Here is a 26,908-nt window from a genome sequence, read left to right as displayed (position 1 = left end):
GGCAAGTATAAATGACTAAGCAGTTTTTTTTGCCAAAAAAAATTCACGATAATTGTTTTATATTAGTCGATATCGATAATTATCACGATAAATGTCAAATCTAATCAAATCCTAAGTGAAAGTTGTAGAAACCAGAGCATTAATTGTGGTTTTAAACTACTCTTTATTGTCAGAACAAATCATGACAAACACTTGCCAAACAGGTGAAACATTTCACAAATCAGAGGTAGAACATTCAAACATTTGTAATTTTTCCTTAAAATAAATATATTTATTGGAAAATGTTTTTCTTAGTTTCTGCATGTGCTAATGGGGGATATTGTTTCAAGTCTTGAAACAGGTTTGTGTTGCCTGACTTTGATGGCACGTATCTTCAGCCTAGTTTAGGTGCAGGCAGCAATATTAATATTAGATATGTTTTGTCTCTAAATGCAGATTTGACAATGAGTTGCATTAGTATTAGCTTCAGTTAGGAGCAGATTTACTATGTAAAATTTATGTTCATTAACAAAAACAGTAACATCTTTTAAAACGACCTCAATTTTATTTGGTAAAATGTAATATTCTGACTGTTTGAGTTTTATTAAAATTAACCATTGGTCATCCAGTATCATGCATTTAGATCAGTGGTTCTCAACCTCTCCTGCAGGGACCCCCTGACTGACCATGTTTCTGTTTTAACTCTGAAATGGCGCACCTGATTCAATTAATTAAAGGCTTAATGAGTAGTTGACTAATTGATTAATTGACTAATTCCTGTTGGGGAATTGAATCACGTGTGCCATTGCAGGGTTAAAACAAAAACATGGCCTGTCAGGGGGTCCCTGCAGGAGAGGTTAAGAACCACTGATTTAGATCATGATAACCACAGATAAAACCAGGCATAGCCTATAGCACGTTAGCCTGGCTCCGCCCGCCTACGTCCTTCCGCTCAATTTCATTTTACTTCAGTACTACGTCTGGGATTGCTGTATATTCTTAGGTTTCCAGAAATAATTTTTTTGTAGGACCAATCAGCGAACAGAGGGAGTGGCTGAGAACGATGACGTTGAGATCTTGCGCTAGTTTGAGTTGACATACGTCACGAACAAACGTTAGCGATTGGTTATGGCAGATCCAGAGTGACTCTGGGCAGATCCAATAGTTTTAAACTTCAACAGAGGTTCCGCCTACCAGGAAGTTAACGCTTGTCAATGGAGAGAGGCCAGACTCTCTGTATAAATTAAATGTACGAGAGGCTGGTAGAACCAGGCTAATAGCACGTCACTATCATGGCAAAATGTAACTATGGTTTCTATGGTATTTGTAAAAACAGTAGCCAATACATTATTAAATACTGTAACTATTTCATTAGTCCTTTAATACATTGTCTAGATTAATAATATAAAACAATTCAATATGTATATCCCACATTTCTTGATGCAGTTAATATTACTAGGCTAACGTCACAGTAAATCCATGGTAAATGATGGGAATTTGTAGACAGAAAAGCCTTCTGACTGACCACAGTGTTTCTGCTGTTTGTCAGCGCGGTTTGATCTGCCTTTAAACTGGTTTAAATCACTAAGACGTGTGTGTTCTTCGCTAAATTCAAGCGCTTCTCACTGGATATCATAACCGAGACCGATCAGAGTAAACGCATCTGCTCTAGTGAGCGCTCCCGTTTGGACTTTGAGCCGAGCAGATAAACGGTCAGTGTGGCGCGCGGGTCAAATGAGTTTGGTTACGCTTTTGGTGCATAAACATTTTTCAAAATGTATCGAACTCTTGATATCGGTTTATCGAGAAAAATTATATCGTGATAATTATCGTTATCATTTTACCGGCCAGCCCTAGTAATAACGTTAATCTACAAAACGCAAGACACTACAAAGTATTAAAGGGTTAGTTCACCCAAAATTTATCATTCTGTCAGTAATTCCTCACCCTCATGTTGTTTCAATCCCGTAAGACCTTCGTTCATCTTCTGAACACAAATGAGGATATTTTTGATGAAATCTGAGAGCTGTCTCACTCCTCCATAGGCTTTCAGAGGGAATGAATCTTGCTGGGCCAGAAAAGTTATTAAAGAGATCGTTAATATAGTCCAAGTGACTACAGTGGCTCAATCTTAAGTTTATCAAGCGACGAGAATACTTTTCGTGCGCAAAAAATAAATAAAAATAACGACTTTATTCCACTATTCATTTCCTTCTCTCTGGGCCTCGAGTAGTTCACTAGTAAAACTGCGCAGTGCGTCTGTGTTGCACGTCACCACGTAGGCTCACTATTGGCCGACGCTGGTCGTGATGCGTATGACGTACAACACAGACGCGCTGCGCAGTTTTACTAGTGAACTACTCGAGGCCCAGAGAGAAGGAAATGAATGAGCTTGAGGGTGAGTAATTACTGACAGAATTTTAATTTTTGGGTGAACTATCCCTTTAACCTATGTTCTGTGGCTTATTGAAGTGAGCATGTGTGATGTGTGACAGGAAAGTGTCCTTATTGTGGATTTAAGCACATCCAGACAGAGCGAGCATTTTCTCGACCCAAGAAACTCTTAAAAAGTGTTATCTCATGCAGAGACGGTACAATCAAAATCCTGCGTCCGAAACTGCGTGAGAGGAGAAATATGAGTGGAATACTCTTGGGCTTTATTTAACATCACAACTGACATGACATATGAAATACACAAAGTCAGATACACATATGGTTTGGTTTTGACGTCATTAACCTGATTTACTTATAAAGTCTAGTGGTTTACGTGGTTATTGGTTTGCATGTAAACCAGGACAATGGATTATTTCAATAAGGTTATCAGATCATTTTTGTTATCAGTGTATCGGTGTGCATGTAGACATGATCAATGGATTTTGGTTAAAATCCTGAAATAAGGTCCATGGTTAGTAGGGCTGGGGTAAATGATTATTATTTAAACGATTAGTCTGGCAATTATTTTATCGATTAGTCAACTAATCTAACGACTAATTGGACGATTAATATAACGATTATTTTTCTGTTGCCCGATTAATAAAAACCATAATGTATTTCAAATAAATACCAAAAAATTCAGTTTTGCACAGCAAAAAATCTTCTGCTTTACATAAAATAAAATAAGGCCAGCTTGTTTACTCTTTTACAGTACCAACATAACTCTTGTTAAAAAAATTCTAAAGTTGTCTAAAGTCCAAAAATACACTGCATTGCACAGTATAGACATTCCTGAGAGTGATGTGGTTAGAATAGATGTTTTAAAATGTATTATTTAAAATTAGCACGCTATTGTTTTGTTACTCTTACCTATTTTTAATAGATAGCTGTGTTCTGCAGCCGTAAACTATTCAAGCCAACATTAGATGATAACTAACTACAGCTGTCTATGTGCCAGTAGCTAACTAACGTTAACTAACCTAGCATGAACAAACTGCATGGAGAGCTAAGATGGTTAGCTAGAAACACCGAAGTGTGCAGAGCTCAAGCTACACAACACACTACACAAACATGAAATTCATTTAGTCTTTTTGCTGTTAAAGCAACATTCATTCTTATGTTCATTCATGTTTATTTGATGCTATAAATAAACTAGAATGAGGAGATGATCAGTTCACGAGCAGCTTTAACTGATGCTCTACAGTGATCTATCAGACACATTAAAGAGCCACAAAACGGTATTTATTGTTAAAATCTCTTTTAAAAAATGACCAAATTTGAAAGGTGAGACTTTGTTCAATATGTTTAATATGAAAAGTAACCGAAAAGTAACCTGGTCTGCCCTGTCTGTCAGTGCATTGTACGTGTCCTCTCTGCTCCGCGATGTGTTTTTCACTGCGTGAGAACATGATGTGGCATGAGCGCATGCGTGAGCGTGAGAGCGGCGTAGCTTGTTGGACATAGCGACAGTAACTAAGGGGGGCGGGTCTTTGCGAACGGTCAATTCTGTGAAGAAGTTGCTGTTTCGTCCTCCATTCTGCAATGTTTTGGTCTCCTACGTGTGTGTCGACACATGAATCGTCAACTTCATCGACGCGCCGCTCCGGCCTTAATGGTTAGCACAAGATCAAGATATTTTCATGTTTTGTTCTACAACATAAAATACATTAGTAATACTCTCTTGTGTGTTTTTTAAAAAAGTTTTTGATTGTCTAGGTTGCTAACAAGTGTCTAAATGGGAGACAAGGGTTGTCTGGGACATTAAACGCCATCAGCTGAACAGATAAACTCATCTAGTCACGTTCACAGTCTCGTTGTAATCACACTCTTGCAAACTGTTCTAGGTAGATTTCAGCTATGTGTTGACCAACACGTTTTTTCGTATTTTTTCAATTGTTTTCAATGTTTTCACCCACGTTTTTAAAACGCCATGAGTGTACGAGGTGCTGAGTGTTTTTTTCACGCTGAAGCGCTGAGCGCCATTTTTTACTGGTCAACGAGAGTTGAAGAATGTTAAACATTTTTTACCCAACCGTCCAATCACAGAGGAGGAGCGGTGGGACTAATACCACTCTGACCAACTGTCACAACATTCTTTCTGCACAACAACATCAACCAGCAAAGCTAACCGAGCAAAATGGATGGAAAATTTATATTGCTGTTCTCTGAACATATTATCTGTGAAATCAGTTACAAGTAAACTATGCCGTGGATATTCTGTATCATAGCAATGAAGCATCTCAACTGAAAAAAAACGCTGTGCTGCCAAAATGCTTTTCAGCTGGCTAAAATGCTTTGCTGGACACAAGGCCTAAGGGATGTACACGGCACACAATCAGTCAAACATACATTGCAACTAGGGCTGTAGCGATACACTAATCTCACGATACGATACACGATATTCAGCTCACGATATGATATATATCACGATATTCAGCCAACGATACGATTCGATATAATTCGATACACTTGCATCATTTTCTGAAAGATTTAAAGGGGACGTAGGGGTGGGCGATATGGCAAAAATATCATATCACAATTTTTTTCAGGAAAATCACGATTCACGATTTTATCATGATTATTTTTCATGTTGGTTTTACTATTTTGCAAGTGACTGAGCATTACAGCCAAACTAATGTCCCTATTTTAAAAATAAAGCCTTATAGGTAACACAATATAAGAATGGCAGACATTTAGGCCAAAGTGGCGAAGATAAAAATCATTATTAAAGTCATAATGATCATAAAGGCATTATTTTCTTTGTTATTAAGAAGAAGCTAGGTGTATTAACAGTAGCATTGAAGAAAGTAATTAAATGAACAAATATTAAATTATAAATTGTACATTGATTCTTATTAAAATTCTCAGTCAAGAACAGTGAGTGATTTCCTCTTTGTGTTTTATTAACATTAAAGGAATAGTTCTCCCAAAATTTTAATGGTCATCATTTACTCTCTCTCTTGTTTTAAACTCGGATAAGTTTCTTTCTTCTGTTGAAAATAAAAGTTGAAAAGTTATTTTGAAGAATGTGTGTAAGGGTGTATAACCAAACAGTTGATGTACCCCAGGGACGAACTATAGTATTTTTTTCCTATGGAAGTCAATGGGGACCAGCAACTGTCTGGTTACCCACATTCTTCAAAATAATATCTTCTTTTGTGTTCAGCACAATAAAGAAATGAATACAGGTTTGGAACAACATTAGAGTGAGTAAATAATGACAGAATTTTTATTTTTGCGTGAACTTTCCCTTTAAGGACAAGCAGCAGAATGTTTACTATTGGCTACTGTGTCTCACGTGATGCGTCAGATTTTTTGCTTTCACTTTAGACATAACCAACTTTGTTTATGTAAACCTTGTGTATTAGCGCAATAAGACTCGAAATATAACTTAGTCCAGTAACCAGGCCCAGGTTACTCTGCGCTGTTAGACAGGCTGATAGTGCCTATGTGCTTCACGTGTTCGTGCTCAGAAAAGCCCTCGTTAGAACAGCGCATCAGCTGTTCTAACGAGCATCAGATTCAGCACGCTATCAGCATCAGCACGAGACTATAGCGGCTGGCTGACCAAATCACACGTGCGAGGATGCCATTCTGTGCGCGGATACTGTTCTTTGCCCGCGTATCCTGTGCACGCGCCTAGATTGTATGTGCGCGAGTTTTGAGACGCCATACAAATCGCTCGTCCTGCAACGCGAACGGGGGTAAACACGGGGGATTTGAATGGGACTATATGTATCGTTACTCGCGGCTTAAAAATCGATACTTTCTTGGGAAAAAAAATATCGATTTATATCGCAGAATCGATAAAAATCGCCCAGCCTTAATTGCAACAATGTAGAAACATTATTACACAAGGATATGGATTTTATATAGGGTTCTAAAATCCTATAAGGTTTTTGTGGAGGGAACTAGGGGAGGTGAACTACCGGGTTGGCCTGCAAAAATACGCCATCACTGCAGCACTCTGTTTTAAACAATATATAGCCATGATAATATTGTTTGTGTAAGAAAATTTATGTAATTTTAACTGTAGAATTTTAAGACTTAAAAGTATGAAAAGCAAAGCATGCTTTGAGATTAGCCTGGCTGACTATTTTCCTTCAGTAATTTCCCTTCTACATCATATAATGTACATCATATGGTAGAGAACTTTTAGTAATAATCAAAATAATAGTTGACATTAAAGAAACTGAAGCTAATGTATTTCTGCTCTTCAGGGCGTGGAGTTTTCACCACTGGAGCTTTTTTCAGAGGTGATTTTGTTCTTGAATACAGAGGTGAACTTCTGAGTTCACAGGAGAGTCTGGACCGAACTGAACACTACACTGAAGCTGAGAACACGTTCCTGTTTGATTTTCAGTGGCATGGCAAAAATTGGTGGTGAGTACAGAACTGTTGGATTGATGTATTAGGGATGCTAAAATATCTGGAACAGTAAGATACTTAGTTTATGCCTGTAGTTCTGTTCGCTCATTTCTTTTGGTCTGGATACGCTTAGTGTTCAGATTGGCATTTCTATCGTCGAACCTAAGTTATGCTTGACCAGTCTGTCCTTTTTAGGGTCACATCTTTCTGTTTTTAGTTGATTTACATGTCTCTGGTCCATGTTACGTTCATATTTCATTTGAACTGCACCAGAGTTCATTTGGAAGCCAACTTAGACAATTCTTTTCAGCATCTCAGTCCGCTTGTTTGGTCGCACCAGGTTTCAGATGGCAGCGTTCACATTTATTTAAATGCACCACATTAACAGTCTAAAAAACATCAGCATTCTTTTTTTTTGAAAGACGATGTCCTGTAGCTTACTAATGTAAGCTCTCCAAGCTACTGCTCTCCACAGAACATAAAATATTCATTTTATTTAATTTTTCGTGTTCGCGTTTGAGGAAAAAACAATGTTGACGTGACCGCTCTGAAAGCGGCACTAAAAGCATGCTTTAAAACTTTCATAGAAACCTCTAACAGAAAACACAAAGCCTTTCTTTGATGTGAATTTCGTTTTGTATTAATTGTATCTTAATTTTAATCAATGTTTCATTAGCCAAATTTAGCCTAGATTTAATAAATAATAGGCCTAAGTAGGCTAAATATAGCAGACAAAACCTAATCACGACACGGTGATATCACGACATAACTGCAGCTAGTCTCATAAAAGGCTCTAAAATCAACGCTAACAGGCTACTTAACTTGGCTAAAATAAAATCCATAGATATAAAACACTTAAAGCATATCCAGACAGTTAGTTTAATAAATGTTTATTTATTAAACCACAGTGAGTATGCTAAAACAATTTTTTTTGGTGGCAGGCCCATGGCTGCTCACAACAGCGCTCTCAAACGAAATGAGCAATAGCCTACAATCTAAACAAATTAAATTAATTCCAAAACAAACTTGTAGGTTATCTTAACGTTACCTCAAAAATGCACCACAGAACATGGCCATTCTTTTTTCCAGTAGTTTCCAACAGTTAAAAGAAAATAAGGTCCAACCAAACGAAAAATATCAGTAGTTTCCAACAGTTAAACGAAAATGAAGTTCAATCAAACGAAAAGTTAGAACAGTCTCTTACAGAGCATCGTGGAGAAAAAGAACAGCATCCACAGTGAGGTGAATCGAATTGCGCAAACCTTCTGTGCGCGTGCGCGAGACTGTCATGTCAGTCATATGTCAGTGTAGCCTGGGAAAACCCAGACAATTTCCGGCAAATTTAGATTTGCTCTGCAAGTTAGTCTGGCAAAGAGCTCATTCAAGCCCATTTCTAATGCCGAGAAATCACGGCACCAATCAGAAACGTTGGGACGGGCTTTACACGATGACGACAGCGAAGCGAGGAAATCACAAACAGAGAATTGCTGTCAGAGTTTCAGATGTTTCTCCGTCGTTCTGATAAATAAACCCAGAAATAAGTTTTTATAAGCTGTCGACCCCAAAAAATGAGCGTTTGGAGGACATAAAAGTGGATACAGACTGGAACGAGCAAATTGTCAAGTCAAGTCAAAGTTTATTTATATAGCACTTTTTAAAAAACAGGTGTTTAACAAAGTGCTGTACACACATATCCGTTATCAATAATGCACTCAACCAACATGACTTAAAATAAAAGGAATAAAAAAACAACCATAAAACAATACTCTCACATAGCATCAAATGCCAAACTGTAGTAGTAGGTTTTGAGATTCGATTTAAAAATAGCAAGGGTTTGAGCCTGTCTGATATGCAGGGGCAAACTATTCCAGAGCTTCGGTCCAGCTACAGCGAATGCTCTTTCACCTCTGCTTTTTAGTTTCACACGAGGGACAACCAACAGCAAATGGTCAGCAGACCTAAGCGCTCTTGACAGAGCGTATTTCCTAATCAGTTCTGACATATACTTAGGAGCAAGGCCATGAAGTGATTTAAAAAAAAAACTCAAAATTAAAAATTAACAAAAATCTAAATTTTGAAGTTAATTCTAAAATAGAAACACTTCGTGGATACCATTTAAACATAAAAATGCATTCAACTGTTCAAATACAACCTTTTCGAGTAATTTAGACAAGAACGAAAGTCTAGAGATGGGTCTAAAATTAGCAAAGACTGATGGATCCAGATTACTTTTCTTGATAACCGGTTCCACCACTGCATGTTTAAAAGATTTGGGTACAACTCCCGTAGCCAGGCTACTGTTAATAATAGCAAGAACCGAAGAGCTAATAGCATCAAATGCATCCTTTAAGAGTCGTGGAGGAACAATGTCAGTGTGACATGTAAATAATTTCATTTTACCAAGAGTCTCCCTCAATGAGACAAGGGACACCGGCTCAAACTGATTTAAGACAGCAGGGCGCTCGAAATTAATAGGTTGGAAAATCAGCGAAGATGATATATTTGATCTAATAGCATCAATCTTCTCAATAATTTTTTTTTTAGAAATTGTTCACACAGCGACCCCCGTGACTGTGCCATAAGGCATCAGAGTACAGCGAGAGCGATTGGAGAGCAGGAGGACTCAGCCAGAGCAGATTCTCCAGAGCGACTCACGAGCTCTGCTGATGACACAGCTAATCCACGATTGGCAGAGTACACCGATTGACAACGATCACGTGCGTTTCATGTTTCTTCTCACACCTTCAGTTCCACTAAGGATCACAAATCTGTTCTTTATAACATCAAAATAAAACAATGTACACCCCACTTCACTGGTATTTAGGCTTATGTTGAATTTTATTCTTGTACAAACAGACACTGTATTAAGCAGTGCATGTATTGAATGAAAATGTCTCTGAAATATCTGTATTTGGAAAATAATGCGTTTATTCCACTTCAGCTGTGGTAAAGTATGCAAACTTAGCATGAGCGTCACTACGGGAAGCAGAAAGTGTCTGACATCACATCTCAGTTTTCAGCTCTTCTCGTCTGCACACGGCAACTCTCACCAATAGGTTACATCCAGCCACAGCCCATGTCCAGCACAGCTAATATAAAGGATGAATAGAGGGAGTGAATGTAAAGAGGATGAAAAGAGGGAGGTGTAAAGCGGGTGAAAAGAGTGCGGAGTAGAGTTAAAGAGGATGAAGAGGAGGAGTAAAGCGGGTAAAAAGATGGAGGAGTAGAGTTAAAGAGGATGAAGAGGAGTAAAGAGGGAGGAGAGAATGTAAAGGAGGAAGTAGAGAGATTTTGAAGAAGGGTAGATGAGGAAGTACAGAGGATAGTTGGGCATTGAGAAGCATTTCCACCTCCAAGTTAATATTTCATTGTTCTTTAAAAAAATATATAAATTTTGTCATAAACTGCAATGTGCACGTTCAACATAATGTGTCCAAGAATGTTAATAATAATAAAGAGTCATTTAATCGGAGTGTGTGTGTCACTCGAGTCCGCAAAGGGTAATTTAATAGGAGTGTGTGTGTGTCACTAGAGTCCCCAAAGGGTCATTTAATAGGAGTGTGTGTGTCATTAGAGTCCCCAAAGGGTCATTTAATCGGAGTGTGTGTGTATCTCTTGAGTCCCCAAAAGGTCATTTAATCGGAGTGTGTGTGTCACTAGAGTCCCCAAAGGGTCATTTAATCAGAGTGTGTGTGTCACTAGAGTCCCCAAAGGGTCATTTAATCGGAGTGTGTGTATCACTCGAGTCCCCAAAGGGTCATTTAATCGGAGTGTGTGTGTCACTCGAGTCCCCAAAGGGTCATTTAATCAGAGTGTGTGTGTCACTCGAGTCCCCAAAGGGTCATTTAATAGGAGTGTGTGTGTCACTAGAGTCCCCAAAGGGTCATTTAATCGGAGTGTGTGTATCACTCGAGTCCCCAAAGGGTCATTTAATCGGAGTGTGTGTGTCACTAGAGTCCCCAAAGGGTCATTTAATAGGAGTGTGTGTGTCACTAGAGTCCCCAAAGGGTCATTTAATCGGAGTGTGTGTATCACTCGAGTCCCCAAAGGGTCATTTAATCGGAGTGTGTGTCTCTCGAGTCCCCAAAGGGTCATTTAATCAGAGTGTGTGTGTCACTCGAGTCCCCAAAGGGTCATTTAATCGGAGTGTGTGTGTCACTATTTTTATTTGTATAGAGTTTTTTGACAATTACTACACTTTACAGAAGAACATGACTAATGTCTTAAAACCCCAGTGTGTAGCCAAAGATGACTCTGGTGAGGAAAACTCCTTAAGATGTTTTTGTGATAATGATTAGTTTACAGTCGATGCAGCCGGTGGTCAGTGAAAGGTTCTCTGCCATGAAGTGAAGTCTGTTTTATTTCTATAGCGCATTATACAATGCAGATGGTTTCAAAGGAGCTTCACACACATAAAATAACTTGCAAATTTCAACAATTATGAAATGACTTCTGTAGAGCTGTTTAACAGTTGAAATTGAAGACAATAGTGTCATTATTCAGCTCAATTCTGTTCATCTTTTGCTTCTGATAGTCAATCAGTCAAATCAATAATATTTCTGAATGTTAATTGCCATTCCCCAACTGAGCAGCCAAAGGCACTTGATCTCAAGCTACAAATCAGACAAAAAATGTAGGCTACCCATTTACAGTGATCTTGAAGAAAAGAAGAAACCCAGTTACTCTCTCACACCTGTATCTCTGCACTAGCTTGATTTCACTGTCCAGTATTGGAACTTTGAATTGTAATATTCTACTTCTGTCTTCTTAGGATAAATAATATATAACATCTCAACAATGTCCTGAAAGTATACCTTAACCAGAGTATGTGTATCACCAATGTCCTCAAAGTATGACTTCATCAGAGTTTGTGTATCACCAATGTCCTCAAAGTATGACTTCATCAGAGTTTGTGTATAATGTCCCCAAAAGTGACATATAAAATAATGTCCCTAAAGTGAAGGTAAAAAATCAGGTCTTTAAGGAAGGCTTTTATTGATAAAATCAAGTGATATTTGTGATCACAGCTTCTCCAGCAGTGCAGTCATATCTTTCTTTTGTCTCTAGACCCTTCAGAAAGGGGTGTCCCTAAAGGTAGGGTTTCCAGTCATACGTCCTCACATTGTGGTTAAGTAGGTATGTGTGTGTGTGTGTGTGTGTGTGTGTGTGTGTGTGTGTGTGTGTGTGTGTGTGTGCGTGAGGCTTCATTGCAGTTTGGTACAGCAGAAATACATACATTAATTTTCAATAGAATGCTGCATTTGGCTTGTATCACTTGCATTGCGGTGCATTTTAGGTGAAGCATCCGTTCGAAAAATCGCGTCACAACATCAAGTCCCGGTGTATATAGTGCATGCTGAAATTATTGTTGCGTGGCTACATAAAAGTTTAAGCATATGTGATGCATTGCCACGATTGGTCTGACTGGCGCGAGAGAGAGGAGGGTGCAGGCGTGTGTGTGTGTTACTGATTTTCTACTATTAAAGTTGGAATTTTTCCAACAAATGCAAAAAGTGCATTTCTTTGTGATTTTAAAATACTTGAAGGAAACGGTTCACTTTCAGCAGTTATTGACTATGGGGCAGATTTGTGTTTGTTGTACATCAGATACAGATACATTAACACAGTAGTAGACCTACATTACATTTATTTGGATGCATTAATGAGAGAGTGACAGGGGTGCGGGAAGATGTTTTAGGTTGGGGGTGGAAATACAAGAAATACAAATTGACGCAAAAAAACTGAAGCCTACTATAGGCCTACTTGTAGCCAGTGTTGGGTAAGTTACTCTAAAAAAGTTATGAATTACTAGTTAATAATTACATCTTCAATAGTGTAATTTGATTAGCCTACTGTAGCTACAAATTACTCTCTCCAAAATGTATTTAATTACTTATTACTAATTAGGCTACTTCCCAAATCTATATCAACCTCGACTGCGATTCAAGGATAGACTTGAAACGGTTCTTTTAATTCATTAAAATAAATAATATAAAACTACATCAATTATTCTGACCAAAGTATTACAAATGTTAGAAGGATACATAAAAACATGCATTTTAAAGTTAGACTTTAAATGTTGATGTTAATTCCATTATTGTATTATATATAATTGTATTTAGTATTTAGTTCAATTACTTCAGAAGTAGCCTAACTGTAATTAAATTACAGAAAAAATAATCCCTTTTCTTTACTTTTTCAAGGGAAAATTACAGTAACTAATTACTTAGTTACTAGTTACACCCAACACTGCTTGTAGCCATTAAAACACCAATTTAGTTTCAGTTTAAATATTATAATGTTATTTTTTTATTAAATGTAGGCTACGTTGAAAAGTGAACAGGACACATAAGATGCATAGGCTTTATCAGAAGACGGGGGTCTTCAATAAGTTAAATAATACTGCAATAAGTTTTGTTTTGTTGAAAGTCTTACATTGAATTTCGTTTTGTATACATTGTATCTTAATTTTAATAAATATTTGATCAACCAAATTGCCCGGATTTAATAAATAATAAGCAAATAGCCTATAACAGACAATGACATGGAGGCGGCGCGCTGCGTGAACAACGGCTTAAATGAACAACTAGCCTACTAGAGGAAAAAAAAAAAAGAAAAAAAAAGGAAAAAAAAACCTTAGTCTGGGGCAGCCCTATTTCAGATAGGCCTATATTTGATCAAGAATGTCACAAAGGGAGTTCTGGGATAAGCGCGCGGGGCTGAGCGGAATGAGCTTCAGAAATCAACGGAATCTCCAGAAAGGCGCTCTCCACTGGAGGAAATATTACCGCTCTTTCTATATACGCACACACCGCAACGGTCACAATATCACCTCATTTATGCTATGTTTTAAAAACATAATTCAACATATAAATAATACGTTTTAATGGGCCACTTAAAATGTTTATTACAAATAAATGATTAAATCCTAAAAATGAATAAATGTAAATGAACAAAAATGTGCATTGCAATCCTTTGAAACCAGGGGGTGCTGCAGCACCCTCAGCACCCCCACTTCCCGCGCCCCTGGAGAGTGATTGTGTGTGTGAATTACTCATTCCGTCTCTATTCATTATGAAGCTGTGGTTTTACTTCAAAGGTATTCAAATGTATGCCTATAACGGTTGAGTTGAGTTTCTAAGCTACTTTAGTGACTTTACTTTAGTCACAGGACGGTGTTGACACTGCGTTTCTGCGTAGCTCTCCGCACGCGATCTTCACGTGTAAAGAGGACTGCGCGCGTTGTCAGAGACGCGACACAGCTCAACTCTCCGTGTCACAGAAAAAAGCTGAGCACTGAACGGATAAGTTTTCCGTAGGCTATTGTTGTTTTTGAATAGTGCACAATCGCTTCAATGTTCAAACTGGCAAGGTTTTAAAAGCATTTACTTGACAAACTTTATGAGGACGAAAGTGAAAGCGATCTGGCTTCGGGGCTTGCGCGCACCGTATGTGTGTGTTTGTGTGTGTGTGTGTGTGTGTGTGTGGCAGCTATAAGAACGGTAATCAACTTACATAAACTGTGTAAAACATGCAGTTACTATAGTGAATCTGGGCATCTAGAATCTTAACTAAATTCAAAATGTATCACGCGCTATGGTGTGCTTCCTGAACATTGAACAGCGGTCCGTGTGAATCAAATCCCTGCGTATATAGTGTGCGTCATAGGAATTTAACGAGGCTTCGAGGCAGAATTTTTGCCTCAAGGAATTTTTGTAATCGAGTTAATCGAGTAACTCGATGAATCGTTTCAGCCCTAATGCACGTACTTGAGTGTTAGTAGAGTATTAGTACACTGGTGTAGCGACTGAGTCAGATCAGACACAATTATTTGTCCAATTTAACAAGTAATCCTTAGAACTTACTCTGAGGGTCTATGGACCCATTCCCCCAAAAGGCCCGTAAGAGCAAGGAAGATGTCTCTGGTTACAGGGCACATAGGAACTGATAAGTTTTAAGACTTGAAAGAATGTGCAGAGAGCTGAGACTCTCACAGTCTTTCCAAAAAGGACAAATAAACCATCTTAAACTCATATAGCCTATATATAACCACTTGAGAAATATATGAACATATATCCATCTCATGATTTGTTTTTATAGGGTTTTGTCTATTAATTCAATCTCTGTTGGATTTATGTTTCCGAATTGCATACTATGGTTAACGAAAATCATGTGTATGGCATGTTTGGTGTCTACGAAGTTGAGATTTAAGGATCTGAATGATTGTGTATATGATATGTCAATCCTTGTGCAACATATTAGTATTACAAGAATCTTTATTAGTTCCTTCATTGGCAACCAATCGGCAAATGATCTGCTTGAAACAAAGGGCCATAACTCCCCCACAGAGGAATTTCCCGCTGGGAAATCCCAACAATCTCATTGGTCAAGTCTACCCCAGGAGGGTGTGACTACTACCAGAGCTTAAAAAGAGAGACGGCTCAGATTCTCTCTCTCTTCTCTTCTTCCTGGCTGAAACAACACCTCATCTCGGCCAGCCGGCCTACTGGCCAGATAAGGCCTCCACACACAGCCTCACGTGTATGTGTGTGTGGGACAGGAAACCAGATACCAAACACAGCCAGCAGGCCCAACTCACAGCTTGTGCAACTTTCTCAACCTCGATGGAGTCAAAGCAACCATGCAAGTTTACGGTCTTTCCTTCCCTCATCATGGAAGAAATCGATCGCAACTGCAAAACCCTTGGAAGGAAACATCAAGACTTTCTCCTGCGATTTCACCTCGGACGGTCTTCTACAGCTCAGGCTAAATTCAAGTAAAGTACGAAACAGAAATCGCTGTGTAGTTAGTAAAACTGTTACAGTTATATCAAATATGGTTTATCAAAGATGGTTCTTCACAAAGTTTAGACTCTGCATAGCTTCATCCATCTGTTCTGACCCTTTTCCCTCCATCCACTTTAACCTTGCCTCTTACCATGTATATGTTTTGTGTATGCATGTCTTCTGTCAGTTTCAGTGTTTCCCCTACCATTGTTTTGGGGGGGCGCCCCGCCCTCCCAAAACGACCCCCCGCCCCCCCTGAATGAATGACAAAAAATATTTGTCATTACGGTCGACAATAAGAATTGCCCGATGGTCCAGTGTGTCCAGTCCAATTTCTTTATTGTGAAAATGTCAAAAGCGGTACCAATAGTAGTCCAAATGACGATGTGTTGCAGTCGGAGTCCTCTCTGGCGATATAGAGAATTTAAGTTATTCAATTTAAGCTTCACTCCACTATTTGAAGGCGCGCACGCGTTTGGTTTCTCATTCAAACACTAAAACACGGCATGTCGCAATTTGTGACGAAGCAGGCGAGAGCCAATGAGCGTTTGATATCACTGCCGTAAAACAAGATTTTTAAATTCATAACGTGTGCGGGATTTGTTTACGGTCGCTGTTGAACATAAAGATGAAGATCGCTGGATAAAGATCATCGTATGGATTCTAAAGATGTGGATTACAGCGAACAAATTAAATTGGTGTATTTTGTGAATTTATGTTGCGTTTTGGTGTACTTTCTAGTCATTGTGTCCCACGGCAAACAAAATAAGTATTACATGATAAATAATGGTTAAATGATTACAGAAATGTTTTTCATTTTAGAGTTTTAAAGTGTAGTTTTGTTTAACGTAATCCTTTGAACCGAGTTTGCAGCAGAAGTCACAAACAGCGAAATGTTTAGTGATGTCAATGTTGTACGTGTTAGATGAATGTAAACCAGACATTTTACATAAAAATTCTCGTGAGATCACGTTGCAGAATAACTGCTAAACAAACCAATAGTGTAAATAAGAAATTATCTTTAGAACAGGGGGTCAAATTGCCTTTATTAGTACTGTATTAATGGTAGTTAGGCTTAATTAATGGCTTATTCTGGTTAATAAACTTAAATATCACTCAATATGTGCCATAATTAATGAAGATAAAACTTTCACTTAAGAATAGGGGGTCAAATTGCCTTTATTAGTACTGTATTAATGGTAGTTAGGCTTAATTATTGGCTTATTCTGGTTAATAAGCTTAACTATCACTCAATAAGTGCCATAATTAATGAGGATAAAACTTTCACTTTAGAATAGGGGGTCAAATTGCCTTTATTAGTACTGTATTAATGGTAGTTAGGCTTAATTAATGGCTTATTCTGGTCAATAAACTTAAATATCACTCAATAAGTGCCATAATTAATGAGGATAAAACTTTAACTTCAGAATAGGGGGTCAAATTGTCTTTATTACACCATTTTAGCAATTTATAACAGCAGTAATTTAAATTCAGCAGTAATTAAACAATTACTAGCTTATTGTTCAGTTAACTTAACAGAAAATACACAGAAATATAATTACATCGCTACACAAAAATAATATATGGCTTATTAAGTTGTAAATAATGGCTAATATGCCCTTACTGTAATGTTAAGTTAATCATTAATTACTAGTGTGTTCGTGCTTAACTAATGCTTAGTTGTGAACAAGTTAATCCTTAATTAATGCTTAACTAATGCATTATTCTGGACCCTTAAAATAAAGTGTTACCGAATTTTAAATATTTGGACTGGAAACAAGAAAAAATACCAAATAAGAAGAGCATTTTTTGCAGTGTAGTAAAATCTTTTGATCATTTAAAATATAATAGGCCTTTGTTGACTACATTCCAAATAAAATAAACTACAAAAAAGTATATTTCCTTTGCTCTGTTGCTCTCAGTCACATAGGCCTACCTGAAGCTCATTCATTATGCAGCTCATTATGTGGGCTATTATGTTTTGTTATCTCAGGTCTTATCTCATCATTATTCATTAGATATCACGCCTCCACGCATACTGGCTTTGTGAAGAAAAACTGTCTTACAAAAATTTTAATCAGTGTATTGTTTTATGTGAATGAGTAGGCTCAATGATTCTCACATCAGTTTGAAGCAAAAACTCACTGCAAATACACTCATTATTCAAAAGTCTTGTGAACACATATCTATTGTGTATTTTGATGACTTCATTTTAAAACAATTTTTTTTGTTTTTTCAAAAATCATGCATAAACATTTTCTCTCAAAAATACAAGCATGTACATACATTTTGCTCCGATATTATGATATCCCAGTTTGTGCTGAATGCAGTGTAATTACACTTTTGCCATTAATATGTTTATAAGCAACTGAAAAAAAACCACAAACGTCAAAGCATGTCAAAACTTCGAAAGGGCCCCAAAACAGCTCAGACTCCTAGGGGTTAAACTCTTGTTAAGTAAATTTTTCATTTTACTTTTCTCCATTCTGTCAGTGATAATTAACTCAAGACACTGTATCTACAAACTTAAAACGTTTAATGAAACAATGACAAGCACCTCTGGAAGCCAAATGTATTCAAGACCCTATTCTGTTCTCTCTAAATTTGATCCAAAGCCTCCAGGAGTAGAAATCTCTGAAGTAGTTTAGAGGAAGTCATTCTGCACTTACACTTAATAATGTCCCTTTTTTTTCCAACCTTGTTCATTAAAAGCTTCTGTATACTTGTTTCAGAGGTTTCAGCTAAATTTAGATAATCTGCATTAGGCTCCCAATGAATTATAAATTCAGCAAATATCCAATACTCAGAAAATACCACAATTTATAAAGAGCAAATTTGTGCTTGTAGTCTAAATTATTATTTTGTACATTTTTCTGAATGTGTCTCCCAGCCTTCTCCTATTTCAACCGTATTCATTTTGCAGACAGTTTGTAGCCTTCATTAGTTAGCCCAAGGTATTCTGAGCGAACATTGATTTCCCACCCAGCCTCAGACAGGTCACACTGCACTGCAATGTTTTATTGGAGTCTCAGATTCTATTCCGTTTCCTATTTTCTTGGTCTTGAGGTTTGTCATATATCAGTTATTTACTCAATACCGGGGTTCATGTTACATACATTATGTTCCATTGGCACTTAATGTCAGTGACTGTGCATCAGTGACCAAGCAACTACTCACAAATTATGGCATTTTAGATTATTATATGAAAGCTATTTAATAGCGCCACAGCTCTCTATCATCTGGCTAAAAATACAACCGAAATGGCGAGGACAAAGGTGTAAAAGCGAAGACCAAAAGGCAAAAAGACTTGTCTCCAGCCCTTTCACAACAATTGATCGCATTCCGTGCAGCCTTTCAAAGACAAATCTCTGGGATGACAACAGTTCAAGATCTGACCAGTTTTTTGATTGTTGAGAACACCACACCACTGAATTATGTAGTTTTAACGACCTCTTTTCTCGTAATAACGAAATGTTATTGATGATGATATTTTCTCCTGGACATGTCGTATAGTGATGTGTACAAAACATGCCTTTATGTTATATTTTTAGATGTAGGCCTATGCATTATCTTTTATGTCATATTGTTACATTTGTTACAAACTAAATTAGAATAATAAGACACTGTTACTAATCAATTGAAAGCATCTTTGCACTGCAGTGGCATTTAGATGTAATTTATACAGATTTATACAGACTGTTTAATGCTGCTCAGAGGAGGCTTTAATGCATTTACACTGCATTTACAATTCCATGATGATATGGGATAGTTTTATTTTTAATTGAATATTGAGTATTTGTACTGGACTTTTTATATTCAACTGCCTAAAACAAAACAGTGTTCAAAACCTGTATAAATATGTTCAACTTGGTGCATTTATGCACATAATAAAGAGCATAAACTATATAAAATCGCATCTTGGTGAGATATAAGCCAAAATTTGAATCGCTTTATATAAATTTTTACATTTGTATCTTTAGATACATTTGATTATTTGAGTAAATTGAAACCCAATACTTTTAAAAGTGCAATCCGCAATTTCTCTCAAAAAATCTTGTTGTCACTACCGTGCAATGAATTCTGGGGTATGGTAGGACGCGAAGGATCCATCCATTATGTCCTTCATTGCCCGCAAAATGAAGGACACATTTCAAGGCCCCATTTTAAAGAGTCTTCGAACTAGGACAGCCTTCGATGCACCGCAACCTCGAATGCGGCCTTCGAAGGATACAGCCTCATACTCATTCACCCTAAATTAAAATAAGTAGGCCTATTAATTCAGTATGAAGCACCCATACAGACACACAAAACAGTACTGCTGTGGTTAATTTAACTATTTTATAAAATTAATGACATTTGCTATTGTGCTGCTATTCAGTAAAAACAGCACTCTTGCTATGATATTACTTAACTATATAATTTGGTATGAATATAAACAACAACTCATGGGGGGGGGGTGGCCCTGTGTATCTTGAATTTCAAGGGAATTATAACAGCATTAAAATGGGCTACATCATGCAGTAAAAGACCTTCTATTGTTAGATTTTTTTGCAACGCGAGTGACATACTCCATAATGTCCGCTTGCACCTCTTTAAAGCAATACTTGTGGTTATTACAATTATTACAGATGATACATATCACACACACCTTTGAATACTATGCAAGCAAATTGGGATGCAAATGCTCTTTCATGTTAACCTTAAAATGGTGCATGTGATAGAGACAGCATAGATATTGAAACTACTTTCATTGCTGCAATACCCATCATACACAGCGTGTTCTAATTTCACCACAAACGCTCAGTGGTGTTAGTTCTTTCTGTATACATTCCACGAGATCATGTGCCCACCATGCTATACAGAACCAAGCAATTACTGTGATTGAGAACAGATAGTACATCCTCATGAATAAAGGTACAAATAATGTTCCCTGAAGAACAGTTTTGTACCTTTTCTATAATTGTACCTTTAATGATACAGGAAAGACCTTTTAAGGTACAATTGAAATGGAGGTACATCATTGTTCTCACATCAAGGGAACAGTGATAGGCTACATTACTGTTTCATGCATGATTGGTTGCTGTGTTAAGTATTAGGCATAGCAACAAGACCCTGATCGCTATGGAATTTTCCGAACTGAGAGCGGGAAGCAGGCTATATATGATTGGAGCAAGATCATGGCTGGTCAACACTGGTCATGGTCATTTTAATGCAATTAAATAGCCTACTTTAGTATCACGTCATCGCAGGTACATAAACAATATAGCATTTCCGCTCCACTGCCCACTATAACTATTAACTGTTAACTTTGCTATAGGTATAGCAACATGAAACTGATTGGCCAAAACCGCTACTGAATTTTCAAATAAAAGAACTTAGAGGCTGGACTCGAAATTAGAAGATGAAGAGGTGTTTTAGAGAGGAAGAGGAATTTTAAAGGTGAGATTTGTTTATATTTAACCAAATCAAAATGTATAAAATGTTACAGCCACCCAACATGACATTAGCGAGTGTAAATTATGTATAAATCCAGTGCTATTAGCCATCTGCAAGTATATTTTAAAGCAATTAATTTTGTGTCGTAAGCCATGCGGGTGTACTTTACAACAGTATGTGTAGTTCACAATAGTGTATGCAGTTGTTGAACAACATGATTGAACACCACCTTAAAGCTTTTTTAGCTTCTTGCGTTTGAGACCCGCATTTTCAATACTCATCGGTTTTCTGTAAAAATGTTTTGTAATATTTTGCTGTTTTTGCAGCACCTAAATGCAAATATTTGAGCCACTGAACAACTGTCAAATACAACTAGTACATGTTCACAAAAATATCCATGCAGACAAACTGAGATACTCTTTCTATGTGATCTGCCTATCACTCGTTCTCTGGGTTTAAAAGAAGGCAGCGGCTAAGTGTAACAAGATTCTATTTACACAATGTGAAAATAGCATGTTTTCTTAGCGATACGCCTTACACCTACATTATTGCTACTGTTGACAATGCAGCTTCTTCCGTAATTTTGTCTAGCCCAACCAGAATTCAGTGGGTGGAGTTAGTGTAAATAGCCTCTGCCAACAAGGCGGGCTATTTGTAAATCTAGTGTGAATAGACACTCTGTTATAGGCATGTGAATACCTGATACTGCCCTAAGTCATATACATGTCTTTTATTTTATTAGCGACCCGCCCCCGCCCCCCCCTGAATGAATGACACAAATTATTTGTCATTACGGTCGACAATAAGAATTGCCCGATGGTTCAGTGCCAGCGTGAAATACACTCGGGCCAGTGCTGCATCTTCACAGAAGTTGATTTTTAAGCCTTGCCAATTTAAATATTCAAGTACACATAGAGGAGAAAGTGTGTCTATCAGTTTGCTACTCGCAAAGCGCAGCAACAACACACATAAGCACGGCGGCCCTGTGTCTCACAGCACGCAAATATTCACAAAAAATTATATCAAAATGCCTGTCTTGTTGAGCATCATCGTAAACATAGTCGGTTATGTCGTTAACGTAAACATGACATTTGCCAGTCACCGCCAGCATTTATGGTCATTTTCACAAGTTTCATGGCCCACAGAATATCTTGTATGAATATCTAAACATGCAATTTATTAAAAGAAAGAACAGACCCTCTGTTTTATTCTAGCTTCATACATTCTTTTTTTAATCAAAATTTTGAGGATAAAGCTTAGAAAATCACGTTTTTGTAAAAGACTACGTCCGAAGGATGAACGATGATCAAAACACAGATGGAGTCGATCGAGTTCATGGGCACAGTCTATGGGCACATTCACTCCCCAATCTACCGTCTCTGAGAGAGGTGGTACTTTGGCTGATGGCCAGGGTGACCTGAGGGCGGTGCTGTGGTATTAAGAAACCCGACAATACGTTCCTCGGGCCACGCCCCCCCTCGCACATCGCTTCCCGTGAGTGCTAGACTTAAACAGCGGCCCGTCTCTGACGTCTCGTTCGTTTCGTTCACACTCCAGATAGCATTGAGATGACGCTCGCCGCATCCCAAGGGGGGCTAGAGTCCTTTGGGGATGACGATTAGGTTGTGCTCCGCCTTCGGGTGTGCCAGCGCTGCCTGATCCGACCCAGAGTTGACAGCCATGTTATCTCGGGCAGCCGCGAGCCTCGCGCTGGTGTGGAACTCCGCCCTGTCGCGAGTGCTCGTGGTTGCACGATCGGTTTTTGGGGGCGGCACCCAACAGCGTTTAACCACCTCCACGGCGCGGCCCAGGTGAAGGCTGCTGCTGGGGCAGCAGCCTTCAGCGCTGCCTGAAGGCTGTAACATGTACTGCCCCAGCGGCTAGCTGCTGCACCCAGCCGCCGGCTCAGTCGCCTCAGTCCGCTTGCCGCCGAGGGCGCCCTCCCTCCTCCCGTCCGGCCCCAGCAGCAGCCTTCACCTGGGCCGCGCCGTGGAGGTGGTTGCAGGATGACGCCCAGTCCGCTCCCCAGCCTGGTTAAACGCTAGGCTGGAGGCTGACAACTCAGAGATGGGTCCCAGTTCTTTCCAGGGGATGGTAGCAGGGCCTCTCCTTCCCCCGGTGGAGGGCCGGGGGAAATCCTTCTGCTGCTGTCCCCCGGGCTGGCGGCACTTGGAAAGAACTGGTGTCCCCATCTCGGAGGTCCCAGAAACCGGTGATGGCAGTGTGTGCCGCCCCCCGGGACGCGTCGCTCTCGTCCCTCTCTGTCGCCAGCCTCCTCTCAGAGCAGACCCCAGTGGAACGTGCGTCCTTCCCAGGTCTCCTCTGTCAGGACGCAGCTGCTGACTGTGCCCCCACACGGGACGCTACGCCTCCCACGTCCGGGCCAGTCACGCTGCCTCGCTGCCCCACCCGGGGTACGTCTGTGGTTCAAATGACCCCGCTGGTTAGTTCCTGGGAGCCTGGCTAAAGCTTCAGGGACTGTCCGCTGGGACCATCAGGCTCGGCTACGCGATTCAGTTCGCGCAGGCTCCTCCCCGCTTCCGGGGAGTCCGCGCTCCAGGGTGGGGCCCAATAAAAGGCCCCAGTCATGCGTGCGGAGGTTGCCACCCTACTGGCGAAGGGTGCGATCGAGCCTGTCCCTCCAGCCGAAATGAAGTCCGGCTTCCTCAGCCCTTACTTCATTGTACCCTTGGAAACCGGTGGATTACGGCCAATCCTGGACCTGCCCGTCCTGAACCGATCCCTTCACAGGCTTCCGTTCAGGATGTTGGTAGTGAACGCCTCCTCGGACGCGTTAGTCCGGTAGATTGGTTGCAGCGATTGACCTGAAGGACGCTTACTTCCATGTCTCCTTCCTCGACGCGGACCATTCCTACGGGTTGCTTTGAGGGGCGGACATTCAGTACGCAGTCGTCCCATTCGGGCCAGCTCTGTCCCCTCGTGACTCCATGTAGTCTATCGAGACAGCCCTAGGCAGTTATTTCAGAGGCTCCTGGGGCATATGGCATCTGCAGCCGCGGTTATGCCGCTCGGATTTCTTCAGTGACTCGGGCCTGCCTGCAGACCCTCACCCCATGGCCGAACCTCATCTCTACGGGCCGGTGGCCCTTAGGACGAGTTTCCAGGCATATTATTGTGTCAACAGATGCCTCCTCCACGGGCTGGGGTGCCATGTGCAATGGATGTGCTGCCGCGGGCTCCTGGACAGGAGCAGGTCCTTCTGGTCGCCCTGTACTGGCACGGCCGGACCTGGTTCCCCAAACTCTTACTCCTTGCGACAGTCCCTCCCTGGCCTTTCCCTCTGAGACTCGACCTTTTCACTCAGAGACGGGGCATCCTTTGGCACCCGTATCCCGATCTTGGAACCTCCACGTGTGGCTCCTGGATGGGACATGGCAGGTTTGAGTACCCTACCATCTACGGTGGTGGCTACCATCACTTCCGGCATGCCTATGCGTTGAAGGGGAACCTCTTCGTCACCTGGTGTTCTTCCCACCAAGAAGACCCCTGGAAATGCCCGATCGGGTCTGTGCTCTCGTTCCTCCAAGAAGGGTTGGAGCGAAGGCTGTCTCCCTCCACCCTTAAAGTTTATGTGGCCGCAATATCTGCCCACCACGATCTCTTGGAGAACAAAAAGGTAAGTCAGCACGACCTGGTCATCAGGTTCCTGAGGGGAGCCAGGAGACTAAATTCTCCTCGCTCTTCCCTCGTACCCTCTTGGGACCTCTCAGTTGTCTTAGATGCTCTGCAGAGGTCCCCCTTTGAGCATTTGCAGTCAGTCGATATTAAGTTCTTGTCTATGAAGACAGCGCTCCTGACCACATTGGCCTCCTTCAAGAGGGTAGGGGACCTGCAAACATTTTCGGTTGATGAAGCGTGCCTTGAGTTCGGGCCGGCCAACTCTCACGTGATCCTGAGATCCGGATATGTGCCCAAGGTTCCCACCACTCCATTCAGAGACCAGGTGGTGAACCTGCAAGCGCTGCCTTTGGAGGAGGCAGACCCAGCCTTGGCACTGCTCTGTCCAGTATGCGCCCTCCGCGCTTACGTAGACAGGACGCAGTGTTTCAGGACCTCAGACCAGCTCTTTGTCTGTTATGGTGGAGAGCGGAAGGGAAGAGCTCTCTCAAAGCAAAGGCTGTCTCACTGGATAGTGGACACCATTGTTTTGGCTTACCAGCAGCAAGGCCGACTGTGTCTCCTTGGGGTTAGGGCCCACTCCACTCGGAGTGTGGCCTCCTCTTGGGCTCTGGCGCACGGCGCTTCACTAACAGACATCTGCAGAGCTGCAGGCTGGGCGACACCGAACACATTCGCCAGATTCTACAATCTCCAAGTGGAGCCAGTGTCCGACTATGTACTCGCCTCTACTAGTGGCCGGTAATGGGCTAGGCTCAAGTGCCATTCCACTCCATGGACTGGATACGTGCGATTATTCTCCTCAAGTTCCTCCAGCACTGTCTACGCCGACACCAGTAAGTCTTCCCTCTATGAGCCTAGACCCTTGTGTCCGGCCAGGTGCCCCGTGTGCATGGTTCCGCTCTGGAGTCCCCCACATGTGTATTTCCACCGTAAGCCTCCTTGAGCGGGTGTCTTTCCCTTGGCAGGTCCCTGCCACCCCTTGGGTTAAAAATCCACCTTCGGCTGGTACCCCTGAGTTCTCCATATGCAGCCCTTAGCGGGTCATATGTGTACTCTCTAAGTCCTCCCTACGGGTAGGCATTCTGGCATATCTCCACTGGAATATGCTTCCCAGTGTACCTTGGTATTCCTGTGTTAAGTGGGAGTCCTTCGTCTGTACTAGTCTTACGACAGGGCACTCGCACTTACGCAGGGCACTGGAAGACAGCCGAGTGGGGTGATTATATTGGGACCCCCTTTCGTTAGTCACTAACGTTACGGTGTTTTGACTGAACAAAAGGGAACGTCTCGGTTATGGATGTAACCCTCGTTCCCTGAGGAGGCAACGGAGACGTAACGTCCCTTTGCCACATCCGCTGTACTGCTGGAACGGCCGGGAGTTCAGTCTTGGCTCCTCAGCAGGTAACATAATGCGATATTGCCCACGTACTTCCTTATATACCCACACGGTGGGGCGGAGTTACGTATGCAAATTACGCATGCCCATGGCATTGGCACTGCCATTGGGCGTTTTTGAATTCTCGAAGAAGATTGGCTTCTAAACGAAACCCCCATTCGTTAGTCACTAACGTTACGTCTCCTATCCCTCCTCAGGGAACGAGGGTTACATCCGTGACCGAGACGTTTAATGTTGATGATCGCGTTATTCTGCATATGCATGCTTACATATGATATCGCACATTGCTGCTTCGTCTGTGTTTGTTTTGATCAGGAGATTCTGTACTCGTCCAGGAGATGCGCAATAGCGCCCCCTACCGTTTAACATTGAAAACATGGAAAGCCGGAAAATATTGTCATAGGCTATAAAAATAATATATATATATATATATATATATATATATATATATATATATATATATATATATATATATATATATATATATATATATATATATGAGTCATTCCACGAAACCAGTAGAATTTGAGTCCCTCTGACCTTTTTAAGTGTATTTTATCTATTGGGTCACCAAAATCTATTTTTAAAGCTTTTTGTATAAATTGAAATGTCTCCTTTAATAAAGTTTAAAAAACATGACATAAATTTTATCTTTATATAAGAAATTATCTTGTTTTTTCAGTTGACACCACCTATTTTGTCACGTCCCTCATGGCCTTCTATGAAAGTGTATTTGGGATATGAATAATAAAATTAGAAAAAAGTCCATACATTTTGCCAGTGCCATAAATATCTATCTTAGCTTTTTAGCTGGTAAGGTTTTTTTTCTAAGCAAAAATATGATTATTCATTAAAATTACATTTTTTA

General features: G+C 40.3%; 1 protein-coding gene and 1 long non-coding RNA gene across 3 annotated transcripts in view; one reads left to right on the top strand and one right to left on the bottom strand.

Moving 5' to 3' along the window:
- Nucleotides 1-26,908, bottom strand: part of gabra3 (gamma-aminobutyric acid type A receptor subunit alpha3) — a gene marked incomplete at both ends in the record, with an annotated part of 531,886 nt that overhangs the window by 485,350 nt on the left and 19,628 nt on the right. The gene's annotated exons all lie outside the window — the stretch shown is intronic.
- Nucleotides 6,118-10,252, top strand: LOC307137449. 2 transcript variants are annotated; one of them, XR_013817913.1, is made up of 3 exons: nucleotides 6,118-6,556; nucleotides 6,633-6,795; nucleotides 9,325-10,252. It is a non-coding gene; the product is annotated as an uncharacterized lncRNA (long non-coding RNA). The 2 variants fall into 2 exon arrangements; XR_013817914.1 differs by having other exon boundaries at nucleotides 6,118-6,795.

The sequence above is a fragment of the Gobio gobio genome, assembly GCF_949357685.1.
Source record: "Gobio gobio genome assembly, chromosome: 14".
NCBI lineage: Eukaryota > Metazoa > Chordata > Actinopteri > Cypriniformes > Gobionidae > Gobio > Gobio gobio.
This window is presented reverse-complemented; position numbering and strand designations above follow the sequence as displayed.